The sequence below is a fragment of the Diadema setosum genome, chromosome 15 (assembly GCF_964275005.1).
Source record: "Diadema setosum chromosome 15, eeDiaSeto1, whole genome shotgun sequence".
NCBI classification, from domain to species: Eukaryota; Metazoa; Echinodermata; class Echinoidea; order Diadematoida; family Diadematidae; genus Diadema; species Diadema setosum.
In genome coordinates, this window is record NC_092699.1 from 18,370,358 (window position 1) to 18,386,506 (window position 16,149).

Below are 16,149 nucleotides of genomic sequence, written 5' to 3' on the forward strand. Positions count from 1 at the left end.
TAATGTTCAGAGATTATCTTTCTTGATGTCATTATTTTCAGAAACGTCATCATTTCTCACCAATATTGTTACCATCACTCCAACAAGGCTATACCCCTGAAACTTCATCATCACTATCGTGATTTATTCTTGCAATTGTAACACTCTCTTTTTAATGATTGGGTATAGCGTTCTTCACGTTGGTTAGCGTGGACTTTTGTAGGCGAGTGTTACTATAATATCTTACACAATAGTAGGCAACAAACTTTCCCACACAAGCGCTCAGTATACGCACTACACGTGCTCTTTATTCATTGTGAAGTGTAAGAATTACAAAACGGAATAATGTTATAAGAAATGATTATAAAACCCAGTGGAACATTATCAAAATGAAAAAGAAGATCTTGCAAAAAAGACTGTTTAGTAGTTTGCTATTAGTGGGACTCTCAAAAGAGGATATTCCAGCTTCATAAGATAAGTAAAGGATTTCTTAAATTACCAAAACATTACTACATTGTCCTCAGTGTTTATGTTGTGAGTATAATTATTTTATATTCTGGGCGTGAGTAAAATGTGTTATAATTTTGACATCATTGTGATAATAGACCCAAATTATAAGCTGTGCTTCTAGGGGCCATGGCCATCATTCAATCATTGTCTTGTAAACATACTTGTATTACAGTTAAGTACATCAAATTGTTACTCAGCACTGTTTATGATTGTTAATTTGTATTATCAATCAATTATTGATTTTGATAAATTAAATAGAAAGTAACTTTCACGTTAACACAAACTTGTATTCATGATAGCAACATTCATCCACCATTTTCATGCTTTTTATTACTACATAAGTCCTTCCGTATTTTCTTCATCCTTTTGTGGGAAAGAATACAATTGACATATCAGTTAAATAAAAAAAAAAGATGGAATTCAATGTAGTAATATTACCACGAAACTATGTGTGTACTACTTGTATGTTGGATCTGGGAAGACTATTTTCGGAAGGTTTTTTATCAACCAATTCTCTCTCTCTCTCTCCCTCTCTCTTTCCTTAACCCTTTATTACACGAGTATCATGTTGGACTCCCTTGTTTTCCCTTATTGTATTAATTTCATACATTATCGGTTGACAAACAGTCAATCTTTTTGCTTTTTCTTGGCAATGGTTCTGTATGGAAATTCAGATGTACCATATGTGATTATATTACAGCTTATACATGTATATGTTAATATATACAACGAAAACTTTTGAAATTGTCAAAAAAATAGCTATATTGCTGCGTATATACAGTGTTAAGGAAACTGCTGAAGCTTGATGTAATTATAAAAACAGACATCCAGAGAATAAATCAAATGAAATCAATTTAGTTCAAATCAAATCATATCAGGTCATTAAGATGATGTCCTCCAATATCAAAACGTCGTCACAGACTCGATGTTTCACACAGATGACGAGAAGAGTTTGACTTATTATTGCTTCTTTCAGTTTAATGACTGAGAAAAAAAAGTCTCCCAAATTTCTTGATCTTTATGTGCAATTGAATTATATGATGTGTGAAGCATAGTAATGAAATGTAGCAATCTTGATCAGTTTGGTCTGATTGACCAAGGGATTTTATATGATATTTCTTTTTAATTCAGTACTAAAGTTTTAAGAGCTTGAAAGGCTTTGTAATATCCAATTCAAATACAAAACGTACCTTAAAGAACTGCCGCGTTATTTTCCAACGATTAAATTTGTGCGCATCATTTTTGTTGTTGTGGGGTCGTCTGTTTTCAAGTACATCAAGTATTCAATTACCCTGTTTACAACCTTGAAACACCACCGCCTTTTTTATGTATTGTCTCGCCGACTTCCTAAACGATTGACACGAATGGAATGATACAAAAAGATAAGAAGGGGAGGGGGGTAAGCAGTAATCACAACTACACATTTAACAAAACAGCATCATCATTCGCTAGACCCTTTTGTTGTTGGTTTGTTATTGAAATATTTTTGCGCCTTAACGACACCGCGTCGGTTGTTAAAAGAGTCCAGTAGGTGTTGATCTATTAACATAGCTTACTCGCGGCTCGCTTAGAAGATGTGTTTTCGCCGTTCTGCTGGATGCACGCGCGGAAATTTTGTTTGGCGCTCAAATAAAGAAGAGTTACTTCAAAAGGCAACTCTCTAGACATCGTTTCTGGAGCGGTGACAAAAGCGAAGCAAGTGCTGTCGGAAAACAAATATAAAAAGGGATAATGATAGAGTTAAAATAACTATTACTATGAATATGTACGAGACAAACTAAAAACATTTTAGTTGTTTCGTAAATTCATCTGGCGGCAAATGTTCCCGCTCCGTTTGTAGCTTTTCTCTCTGTTTGTCTGTGAGACCGAACGGCGTGCTTTGATGTTCAAATATTCTTGTTTATGCCAATCAGACGAAGAAGTAGAAGTCCCCTTTGTGAGATCGTTAAAAGAACAATATCACCAGGAGCCAAACAAATCATGATCTGGGTTGCCATAATAATCACACCAATAACGATCAATAACGACCTTACACAAGAATTTGGAAAAGCCGAACCCCAAACACGCCACCGTTTCTTCAGTTTGAAAATCATTAAACAAAGATATCATATCGTAAACAGGTTGAACAGTACAAGCGTCCAGATAGGGTGACAATCCATCCGCTCTATTCAAATAAAATTTTCTCGTGATTATCTTATGAAGGAAATCAAAAGAATTCAAAACAGTCGGAATTCCCATTCTGTACAGTTGTTTTTAGGATGTGTTTTTGTAGATTGGCTAGATAACAGCTGGCCCGTCATAATCATTCCATATTGCATGATGATTCACAAGTTTGTACCATTCATTACACATCTTTGTTGTTTGTACCTCACGGCAATGTTTAAAATCGCAAGGCAATGGAAGACGATACCATCAATTATCATTGCAGCTTTACAGTTAGCATTCTTTTTGAAGGTGAGGAATTTCTTTCTTACATTGGAATGTGTAGAGGAGAAGCTTGTGACGCAAAGAATAAAGCTCCTTTTCTGTTTGACATGACAATATGAACTACGTGACATTTATCTTGTGATCCGACTTGGTGTTTCTCACGAGTAACCGTATGATGAGAGAATTAAAAGGCGTGTTTTCCATATTCACACGTATCTCCTCGGGAAAAGAAAGCTCAAAATGTATTCATGTGCTTACATATTTCCTGGCACAAACGTCTGGTGTTGAACCATTCATTCATTGATTCACTGCTTGATACATCGCATCTGTGCTGCTTGATATCCGTTATTCCTTCAAATTTGGAGTATGAAGTCAAGTACTCAATGACAATATGGAGAATAATTCATGACGAGAGGGAGAGAGAGGGGGAGAGAGAGAAGGGGGGAGATGAACGGGGAGGCAGAACTAAAAAGCACCAAGTTATGACTGATTATCCATTGGAACATCGCATATAACATCAGACTTGGAGGTAAGAACGTCTTAAAGAATACTTATACAGAAAAAAAAAAACAGAACGTGAACATTCTTGTTTATTTAAACGTCCGAGGAAACTTGTGCCTATTACTTAAACAAACTGCAGTCGGCAAATACAGTAAGCATCTTTTCTTTCCCCTTGAATCGGAGAATCTGGAATCAGTAAGTCTCGGAGAAATTGTCACGATCTCAGATAAATCCACTGTAAATCACAAAGTACTTTGGCATGAATATGACGGAACTTCAATTTGGTATTCACTCATTATTCCTTTCTCGTCATCTCATCATTGTGGAAATTGCCACCCACGTAGCTTCCTCTCTCACTTCAGTTCAGTTCATTTCAGTTTATTTTTTCCATCAAGCGAAAAGTGAAACAAAATATAATGTGGTATAAAGCATATATACGTAAAACAATCACATAACTGGAATTGGTTAATTTCAATCAAGGAAAACAAATACAGAACGAAAAGTGAATCGCATTTTATAGGATACATTAACATAATCAGATAAATGTAGTATAACTGAGAACACCTAGGCATGCTTTGAAGGATAACAAGTAAAGTAGGTATGAAAAAAGTAGTGGTCCACTAAAAAGCTATAAGCTTGTAATACATGGATCACTCAAAAACATGATCAATTTGTTATTGTGGAAAAGCTAATCGCGATATGCATCATGTAGCATGGCAATGAATAGACAGCGTAGGATTCTGCAGAGCAGTTCTTACAGGGATGATCAATTCACGAGTAGTCAACTCCAGTTGTTACACAGCACATTGACGAGAACTTTTCATGGAGCTGAGAACACATACTACATAAATCATAATGTATACCAAATTTTATTAATGTTTATATATATTGTATATAAGTAGAAGAAGGAGTCTCGAGTATGCCATTTGTAGTTCAAACAAGGTTTAAAAAACCTGTGTGACGAGCTACAAATGGCACTCTATAGGCTCCTTTTCTACTTATGATAATATTTGAAGTCCAACACGTGGAAAATTCCAAGATATATGTATATATATATATATATATATATATATATATATGAGTGTCTGTGTGTGTGTGTGTGTGTGTGTGCGTGTGTGTGTATGTGTGTATACACATGTTTATATACTACATAATCATTTAGTAATATATGAACTCATTATGGGATATGAGAGACAATATGATATATAATTTGTCAAAGGTATGTGACTTCATGTCAGAAACGAAACTTAATCACATTAACACAGATCACATATAGCCGTTGGAACTTCGGAGAGAGTAGATATCTTTGTATAAAATCTTACTTGTGTGGCTATCTATATTAGATATAAAAGGAGTGAGCAGCTCTGTAACAATTGGCCGGATGTTAAAATTCATTACCTCAATCTATCAATTGGTTCAAACCCTTTCGACTCGTTCCAATAGATTTTTTTTTTTCTGTCAGAGAGTCGATCATTTATTTCCATGGCACCGTGTCAATACAAAAATGTGTGTATTTGTCATACATCACTTCCTTTCCCGCGGTCGTGATATAGACGTATTGCACGGGGGCAGAATTGCCGAAAAGATATCACGTTTCCAAACCAACAACAAACAGAACTCCTTTTAGCGAAAGCTGTTTTTTTAGTCATATTTACTGAGCATGCATAACGTGTTGACCAAGATTTCATTTCCGTTCTCATCTGTTTGTACACGTTTTGCCCTTATCGTTCAGGCGTGTATATACCACGAGCGTTGCGCACATCAATCAAAACAGGGCGATATCGGCAACTGATCAGGTCTATTGACCTTTAGCTCATGTTTATCAATTTTTTTCTCTGTTTTTTTAAATGCGTGTTATATTCAATTTTTAAATGCGTGTTATATTCAAATCTTGCCAATCATTATACCAAATATACCAGACGAAAACTCCCGCTATAGATTAATCGTTTCCTGTTTATCATTCTTTTGAAGATATCGCTGCAGCTCATAATTATGATTGATTGCAATAATCAAATGAATATGATTTACTCTTCTTTTCACGTCGTATCCATAATGACGGCTTTCAGACTGGAAATATTGTAAAACCTGAATGTAAAAAGAATGCGTGATTGCATGGGAATTTGAATTGATATTGTTTTTGAAATACAGAACACGCAAACAGCAAATATGTATACACATTATTCTTTTTATCAAAACTATATTGTAAAGAGAGTACGTGGATCGCCTTTTTTTATTTTAGTAGAGAGAACGTAATTTAGCAACACAGATCAATGGGGCGGGGGGGGGGGAGGAGGAGGAAATAATGTCATGAAAGATTCTATTATGATTCCTTCATTGCTGTTCGGCTTTGATTAATTTTTGTTGTACATGCTTGAGGTGTTAAACACATTAACCAGACAGTGCAAATTTATATATCTTTCATTCCTTCTTTATTTGGGCCAATGTAATTTATTGCGCATTAATCAAAATCTTGAGTATCACTTGAAAATGTTGAAGGCTTTTAAGGAGCAGGTTTCGCCATTTCAAATGTTCTGAGCAGTAGGATCAAGATGAATATGAAAGCAGTCACATTCAAAATAATCAATGGGACTGGATGTAATCTAACTAATCATAACTTAAATTGAGTCAGGATGATCATGGACTGATCTAGGTGCAGGCGTATAAAGAGATGTCAAAAGCTGAAATGATAAAGAAAAAGAGATGACACAATAATAAAAACTGAAAAGACAGATATAGAGGAAGGGCAAAATACAAAAAGATGAACAGAGTAGGAAATGAGGGAATAAAGGTAAATCATTGAAGATAAATATTTGCAGAGATATCGACGAACTCTTAAGTACAATTGTTGTGAAGAGATACGAGATGCAGCAACACAAAATAAAAGTGAAAGAAGACACAATGATCCAAAGTGTTAAGGCCTCGTCACAAAGAAAAAATAATTGATAAGAAAGGGAACAGAAGATGGAAGAATGTTGAAATAGCAAGAGAAGAAAAAACAAGTGAGAAGAATAGCATGAATAGCTACTGATATCAGGAACCAACAACATCAGACAACAATTAAACGAACAGTAAGTACTATTTTCTGTCACTTGTACATTTACCACTCCATTCGTCCTCTCCTGACAATAACAAGGAGGCACATGTCACTGCCACACACCAACAGAATTTCTTCTTCGCGTCTATTTTCGTCCTCTCCCATTTTTCTCCTCCTTCAAACACCCCGGGACATGTGGACTATGCTCGGCCTCATATTGTAGCTGTATTTCATGGTTTTCAGTTGATCCTTACTAAATATAACACGTCTGCAAACAAAACGCAACCTTTACTATTTTGAGCTGTGCGACGGAACCAATCATAACAGTGCAGGAGCTGCGCACGCGCACAGGGCCAAAATCTCGGGCTGTCTACGGTGGGACGTGATAAATTCTGCAATGCGAACAAAATATTAAAACATTCACATGTAAGACATAAAATTCAGTTTTGAACATCTTCACTCTTGCTGCATGAAAACAATGAAACAGGCATTGTGTTGTCAAAAGAAGAAGCTTGCATTTTTCTCCCAAACAAAGTATGTTCTTCAACGAATTATCATCATCCAGGCACCGCAACGCCATGCATTCCTTCGCCCTGGCAGACGGCAAACTGTCCCGACACACTCGGCCCCCGCTACTGCGTGTCAGTGGGGTGCACTAATTCCGGTACATAGGGCAAACCCACGGGTGCGGGCGACGGCTCACATTTTGGTATTTGCTTTTCCCACGCTGCGACCATCGATAACACAGGAATTAAATAAAAAGTAAACTTCTCTCTTTCGAAACTTAGCTACGGTGCTCTTCGGCCACATCCCATTGTGAGTTTAAAAGGCAGATTTGCATTTGCACGCGTCCTCGACAACGCGAGAGATAATTCTAGGCCACGAGTAGCTCAGTTGGCCTCGGTGGTAGGACCGACCGAGTACCGCTCGTGCTGCCACGATGAGTGTCCGTGGTTAAAGATGTTTGACCATTTGGCAAGCCTCTTAATTTTCCAAAAGAAGAATTTCAAGTGGCAAATGGTAATCAGGATTAAACACCTTCTTTCTGTGTAGTATGAAGGATAATGACTTTTCATTAAAGAAAGAATTTTTCGTTATCTTTAACCTCCTTCGAGCTTAGATACCGTACATGAAACAAAACACTTTGACGCACTATGTTAAATGTGTTAATTGACGACTACAATACAAGCAATATCATCAACCAGGGTCACCTCCTTGCATCAGCTCAAACCTGTTTTACTTAACTGCAATACCGTTCCAAATATCCACAACTGCGTTGGGAAACATAATGGTCTTCCGCAATTTGCGTGTAAAATTATAGATTCGTTGACCTATATTATGCTTATAAATAGAGCATCTGAGAACTAAATTTGGACATACCTGTTCATTTGAAGGATCACACTTTTGCATCAACGAAAGTACACAAAACTTTTACATCAAGTAAATGACGGAGATCCCACTAGAATTGTCGAGTATTCCCTGCATGTGTGCTGGTTGAATGTTGCCTTTACAGAGTAGAACTTCTTCATTCTGTTTAATCAATCAATCACTTCTGTATGTACAGCTAAAAAAAAAACCAGAATATATACCTGATGTCTTGAACTGATTGTTTTAAAACAGAAGCAAGGGATGTCGGCTGAAATCACAATGCTTTAATTGATTGCAATGTTTGTTTCAAATCAGATGCAAATTATACATAGAAATAAGAATGTAAAACAGATATATGCTAAGCACAATTAAATTGTTAGGAAGCAAAATACCTGAAACATCTTTAAATTCGATGTACCATAATCATGACAAATTGTCTCTTTAAAAAAGAGAGCATTGACATACTTAAAAAAAATGTGAAATGCGTGAAATAAAGAATAGCTATTAGTATTATTTGTTATTATAATTAAAGGAGACCTCCGGACGATTTTCATATTTTTACATTTGAACAACTATAAATTAGTAATACTGAGGACAGAGTTTCAGAATTTGTGATAATTGGGATGAAGAATAAGAATATTTTCAAAATTTAGAACAAATTGCAATGAACAAGGATGATGACATGGCAGAGTCACCATAAGAATGCATGAGTTGGGGCTCAAGGAAGCAGAACAAAAGAAGAAGGCATACATAGATTATTCACAGGTGAACTCGCAAAGAAGCGGTATTGTAATGGAATTACACTGCTACATTTCTGAAATAATGTGAACCTCCTATGTCATCATCCTTGTTCAGTGTAATTTGTTTAAGGTTTTTCAAAGTATTTTTTCTCTGCTCAAGAACCGCAATAAATTCCACAAATCCATTCATGGAGTAGTCGATTTATGTACTACATGATGTGAAATTATGAAAACTGTCTGGAATGTCCCTTTAAATGAAACTCGATCGAGGGGAAAATTTTCAATATAGGGTTCAGTAGCAGACGACTATACAGACACTGAAGAGAAAATGATGACATGGACTTATGAAATATGCAGTAGAAAATGAGATATAAAAACGACATGAATTATATATACACACACGTGTGTGTGTGTGTGTGTGTGTGTGTGTGTGTGTGTGTGTGAACAGTTTGATCTGAACTGCACACCATTTCTTAACACTTTAAAGTATTAAAGTCTATAATGAAATAGAGCAAAATAAAAACTTACCTTATTATTGTTGCACAACAAGTGAGATTCTCAGAGATTTTATAAGAATATTCCAAATTTTCTTATTGTTTTAATTGTTTTTAAGCAGGTTTTATCGTCAATGTCTCAAATTGTATCTCCAAAAGTATGGAGTTAACTCATGTTGCCATTAAACTCTTCATGATGTATATATACAGAGGGAATGTAAGCCCGATCATTCATAGCATCTAACAATATCACATTGCACATGCACATACACTTTCATTAAGGTAATGATGCTATGAAAGTCACGCTTTAAAGGCATTATTTACCATTTGCAGATGAAACACAAACCCCGCTGTAGTGCTTCCAAACATTTCTTAAATGCGAGTTAGTGATATAAACAATGCAAAAATGTTCATCAGAATAATCAGCGTTAATTATTGTTAAATACATGTATACAAAATGTGAACAATAGTTATATCAAAATGCAATTACCTATACATATACAAATACCAGAAAAAAATGATCTATGACATGATTCCTTTTTGCAAAATTCAAGCGAATACAAATTATTTCACAGATAGAGAAAAGTAATACAAAAAGATCAAAGACCGTTCAGTTCACTGCGGCATCACTCTATTAATCCTGCGATTCCTCAGAAAATGTTATGTTGGTCGCACTTTGTGTCCAAACTTGTTGATAAAGACGAGATTATTGCTCGGATTTCAGTTACAAAATTATAAAGTACCTTTCATCTGAAGAAGTGGAAAACCCCACACAAAAACCCCAAATCATGCAGAATGAATGGGGAATCTCCCTACATGATGAGTAGTTGACGTCACGTTTAAGTCAGGCATCAGACAACTATCTGATTTGGTCGCAAGGTACGTTGTGAAGACGATGTTTATGAGCTATTTTCTTTTAGCCACGTGTAACCGCAATCAGAATCAACGACCCGTGTTTGCATTTTAGTCATGCATGCTGTTTATATTCTCCACTTCGACATTTTGTGTGTGTGTGTGTGTGTGTTTGTTTATTAATTTGCTTGTAGTCTTGTTGCAAGTTTCTATATACTGCACATCAGGACAGCATATACAAGCACTGCCATGAGACAATTTAACAGATTCAACAGATTGCTATCTGCTCTGCATTTGGTCAAATTAGCCTTATTTTTATCTGAAATCTTTGGAAACAAGATGCGACGAAATGCTATCAAAATTTGGCCGGTGCATTGACCTGCTGAGCAGAAGTTGACAGGGCATTCTCTTGGTAGAAAGAAAAGAATATGATCTCTCACGTATATGTTTTCCTGTTCATCTAAATCTCAGCATCCTTCTGGCGATGTCCCCCCCCCCCCCGCCGTTTAAATTTAAAAGTAACAAAAAAGAAGAAGAAAAGAAAAAAAGAGGGGGAAAGAACGCTCCTCCGTTACCCACTGAAGTCTGGTTTTCACGCTATTGTAGGTCCCCTTCTAAAGCGTATTGACATAATTATGATTTATGATGTTGACATAATTTCAGTCCGCGTATGTTCATTGACATGGCAGTCGCTGGTCGCTTGCCGATTTTTTTTTTTTTTTCATATCTGTCCTCCTTTGACGGGTATAGAACTAAATTGCCTTCCTACACCTTTATTTGAAAAATGAAATCAGCTTCTAGCTAGCTGGAGGTGGTCCATGCTCGAATTTAATGTCACGTTTGGTGACGTGAAGCGAGAACTCGTATGACCGCTTTTGATGGATGGGACTGTCGGAAAGGGCGTCGTTTTCTCGCGATGTTGCATCGATCCTTGAAGTCGACTACAAAACAAGCATTCGTCTGAGTACTCGTGAAGTTAAATTCTACTTAGTTTATCCCCCCCCCCCACCACCATGAAATATACAATTGATAAAACAATTGCTTCTTTGTCATTCGGAACGGTTTGTAGTCAATTCTGATCAAAGAATGAAGCCTGTATTGTTAAATGGGAAACAACACAAAATCATTGGAAGTGCTGCTATAGATCCAACTTATCATACATGATACTTATCTCTCATAAAGAGGCTATTGTTGCTATTGACACACTTCAGAACGAAGTACGATTGAGTTCCCAAAACTGTGTCGTTTGGAGAAACATTGACAACAATGACGAGGAAAGTGATGTCGAGTGGACTTCTGCTGCATGTTCGTGTCAAGCTGTCAGGTTGGAAAAACAAGTGAGGCATGAAATTGAGGAAAGAGTAACTCTGTTGTACTGAATGTCATAGGATTACAAAGTATGCAATGTCTTGGCGAAACCCTCTTGTATTTTATTATACTCTATTTTCATGTCAAAGCAAAAGGCACGGACATGGCTTTGTATTTCACACGCGATACTGAAATTGAAATATTTCAGAGGTGCCCTTCTATGTTTACGGGCCAAATTGCTACACACGTCAACCACCATTGACCCCCCCCCCCCAAAAAAAAAAAAAAAAAAAAAAAGAAGAAGTAAAAGAACTCCTGGAATTTTTGTCTTCCCTTTTGCTCTCGAGAAAATGTCCCGTAATGAATGGTGTGTCAACAGTTATAAATTGGGCTGGAAAGAGGGAAAAATTTGAGTTATTTCCTTTCGCTACTCTTGCAAATCGACGTATTTCAGCAATCATGTTTGTCATTCCCACGCTGGATTAGGATAGGATTTGTAAAAGATTAGCTTCAAAATGAATTCCCAAACCTCGAATCAATCAGTTTTTCCGTATTGGGTTCGTTTATACGAAACATTCCGACGTCAAACGCAAAGGAACCAACATCTCACCGGTTTCTGCTCAGCTGTTTCATTTTCTTTATCCTGACTAGTTATCGATTAACTTTCCATGAATACTGCCATTTCCTTCTTCCGTCCCAGCTCCTATAACCTTAGATCAAAGACAAATATTACCCTCAAAATTGATATGCTTTATTCCTTTTATGTTGGAATGAATTTGCGGGCCGTCAATTCCTGTGCTGTCAGACAAAGTTGACGTAATTAAAGAAACGTAGATGAAAGCATTTACACCTCAAAGAACGAAAAAGTAAGAATTATGTTAGTACGACTAGGACGACGATTACAATGAAGGTGATGTATGATTTCCAAAATCATAACTCACAAACCCCGCTTCAGTGCTTCCAAACATTTCTTAAATGCGAGTTAGGGATATAAACAATGCAAAAATGTTCATCAGAATAATCAACGTTAATTATTGTTAAATACATGTATACAAAATGTGAACAATAGTTATATCATAATGCAATGATCTTTGACATGATTTCTTTTTGTAAAATTCAAGCGAATACAAATTATTTCACAGATAGAGAAGAGTATTACGAAAAGATCAAAGGCCGTTCAGTTCAGTGCGGCATCACTTTATTAATCCTGCGATTCCTCAGAAAGTGTTATGTTGGTCGCACTTTGTGTCCAAACTCTCCAAATTTGTTGATAAAGACGAAATTATGGCTAGGATTTCAGTTACAAAAAAGTATCTTTTATCTGAATAATTGGAAAAACCCATACAATAACCCCAAAGTCAGGCAGAATGAATGGGGAATCTCCCTACATGGTGAATCTCCCTACATGGTGAGTAGTTGACGTCACATGGCATAAGATATGTTTCTACGTCTCAACGACTCAGTTAAGAACACCTTGAAGAATGTCTACAGCATGAGTCCATTAGTGCGATTTTATATACAGTTGTATTCCATGCATTGAAATATATTGAAGCAATTAACTGTTTATTTAGTGAAGAGCATAAAATCTAATATCGGCGAATAGAAGAATAACAAATTAACCGAATATGGGAATGTATTGAGGACCTTCATTAACATGATTATAGTCCTGCACTTGTATTTGAAAAGAGGTCACAGTGATCTGATCTGGGCCTGTTAAATCAAAGTAAACAGAAATAAACATGTATATCACAGAGATTTGTTAGTTACATGGCGATCTGTGATTACTTCCATAAGTTTATGTCGGTATTTTATGTTTGTTTCAACATAAAATTTCCTACATTATTTTGCATTCTTCTCATTTGCCGGTTTATTTCCCATGCAATGACAACACACTAATATGGTTATATCAACGAAATCCTAATTCTTCATCTTTCTTGTGTTCGAGTCTTATGTTGTGATCAGGATGTTTGCATCCTGACAATCACCTTTACTTGTAAATTTCAAACTATTGAATATTGTAAAGGAATGGTTTGTAATGTGCTTTGTTTAGAGCATCGGATTAAAAAAGGAAGACAGAACTTCCGTGTAACACATTCTTTAAAACAGTGGTGATAAATATAGTTAGGACTGCATGGACATTCTTGTGTGGTTTTATTACTCTCCACAACAATAATTCTTAAATGCTGTCGCTTGTGTTGATCGGTTTTTCTGATATTCGAAACAAAAGCAATCCCGTGTTTATTGCTTCCATTATTTGCAAGGAAGCTTTAATGAACATTATCGTCACTATCATGCTTGTGACCTTTCTTGAATCTGTATTATTATCATTACTACTAGTATTACTACTACTACTACTACTGCTACTACTACTGCTACTGCAGCAAACACAGGTGAGTTTTTTTTTTCCTCTGTTTTTTTTTTTCGAAGTAAATGCATACATCGAGCGTAGATTGGCAGACGACACCGTAAGTTGGCGCCTTTTTGGTTGGTGCACATCCACGCGCGGGACAATGTTTGTGGGCACGTTTCGACGGCGAAGCGAGACGTATGCCACAGAATTCAACCCCGCCGTGTGTCTCCATGTCTCTCAGGCGAACGCAGGTAAAAGAAGGGGGTGGTGCAGATTAAACGATCACCAAACAATATCGATCCTGCAACTGATTGACAAATTGCCCTACGTCGACGTAAATGTTATCGATGCTTTTATCAATCATAGAGTATTAGTTTGTTGTGACCTTTGTGATGCGCCTTGAACAAGGCTAATACCAATAAAGAGGTCCGCAGCAAGTTATCGCTCTCAGATCAAGACATGGCTTCCCAATCGTGGTCTTTTTGCAACGTTGTTGTGATGGTTTGGGTGCGATCTGCCAGGAATGGAGCGGAACATTTGATTGTCATGATGTGGTGATTGGGTTGAGTCGTGACAAATTGGGACCTTGTCCGGGAAAATGAACAGACAAGCCGTTTTCTTTCGCATGTTCCATGCGGATCGTGGTGAGGACTCTCACGTCTGGTTGTACACGTGTGCTGTAAGTACGTAGTGTATAGCGTCGATGGTGTATAGGCTCATGTCGTATCGGGCCTATGTACCTGCTTGCATGTAGGTTCTGTTAGGCCTCATGCGTTGTGGTGAGGATTCTCACGTTTGGCTGTACACGTTTGTTTTTAGTATGCAGACAAGTGTATAGCGTCGATGACAGGCTTATGTATTGGGCCTGCATTGTTTGCATGTTGGTTTTGACAGGCCACATGCGTTTTGGTGAAGATTTTCACGTTTGGTTGTGCACATTATTGTGTATAACATTTTTATGCTGCTTAGGCTTTGGCAGTCATTGACTGTGTTTGTAGTTTTTAGGCTACATTTTGTGTGAAGGCCTAGTGCAGATTTTGGTGAGGATTCTCAAGTTTGGTTGTGCACGTTGTGTATAACATTTATGCTGCGTAGGCTTTGGCGGTCATTGACTGTGTTTGTAGTTTTCAGACTACATTTTGTGTGAAGGCCTAGTGCAGATTTTGGTGAGGATTCTCACGTTTGGAACGTTTGTCGTTTTTGCATGAAGGTCTTGTGTAGACCGATTCAGTTGTGTGCGTATATAGTGCATAGCGTGGGTATTGCGCATTGGGCTCGCACGTGTTTTGTAGTCGCAGACGGTCGGTCTAGCGCGTCGTGTGTAGGGCTAGTGCAGTTTGTGAGTGTGCGTATGCTGGATGTGTATGTGTGGGGGCTTGCGTACACATTGGCTACGGGTCACGCCGAATTTTCTGGAAGATTAGCCTCGGTTAAAGGCTTTGATATATTTTCCTTAGTTTGCACAATCGTGCTATGTGGTCGTTTGTAGTGAGTGTGTATACTCATTCTATGTCCTTAGATCACATGCTAATGTGATGCCGTGGTGTTCTGATTGTATGCCTGATTCGAAGGCTTAGGGATTTTGATGTTTTCTGCTTATCGTAGAAAATTTTTGCCTGTTCTGCGCGTGTGACTGGGTTCATGCATACATGTGTACTCATATGCAGTGCATTTCTTTTGTTAAGGCTTTGTAGTTTTGTGAGGATTTGTGACTTCTTGCAAGTTTTGATTTTGATATTCCCACAATGGCTGATGTCGTGCAGAGCTTTGTTGATGAACCCACTCAGGAAGGTTTTAATAACCTGAGGAAGGCAGAACTGGTGGAAGTTGCTCGAATTTTAGAAATCCCGATCAAAACATCGGATCGAAAAGCAGAGATCAAGGACACAATTTCGGAGTTTTTTACCAATACTGGTATTTGGCCTGCCTCTTTGTCAGAGGATGAAGCAGGGACAGATGATGGTGAAATTATCACACCTTTGGTAACCCCTGCAGAAAGTGAATTGAAGAAAATTGAGATCCAGCTTCGGATGAAGCAGCTGGAAGTCGAGGCAAAGAAAATAGAACTCGAAATCAAGTCAATCGATGCAAAATCGAATGAACCTTCTTCCGGCAGTTCAGCAAAGTCATCAAAATTTGATGCATTAAGGCAATCTCAATTGGTGCCGAAATTTCGTGAAGACCGGGTAGAAGAGTTTTTCCAGCACTTTGAAAAAGTGGCTGTGAGTTTGGAATGGCCCAAGGAAGTGTGGCCGACATTGATACAGAGCTCGCTGGTAGGGAAGGCCCAAGAGGTCTATGCGTCTCTCACTATCCAAGAGTGTTCTGACTATGAGAATTTGAAGAGTTCCGTGTTAAGGGCGTACGAGTTGGTGCCGGAAGCCCACAGGCAACTGTTTCGGAATTATAGGAGAAGGGATGATCAGACATTCGTTGATTTTGTGCAACACAAGCAGACCCATTTTGAACACTGGTTAAGGTCGTCTGGTGTTGATGATTTCCACAAACTGAAAGAGTTGGTGTTGTTAGAGGAGGTGAAGAGGTGTGTTCAGCCAGATCAGCGGCAGTACCTGGAGGAAAGGGAAG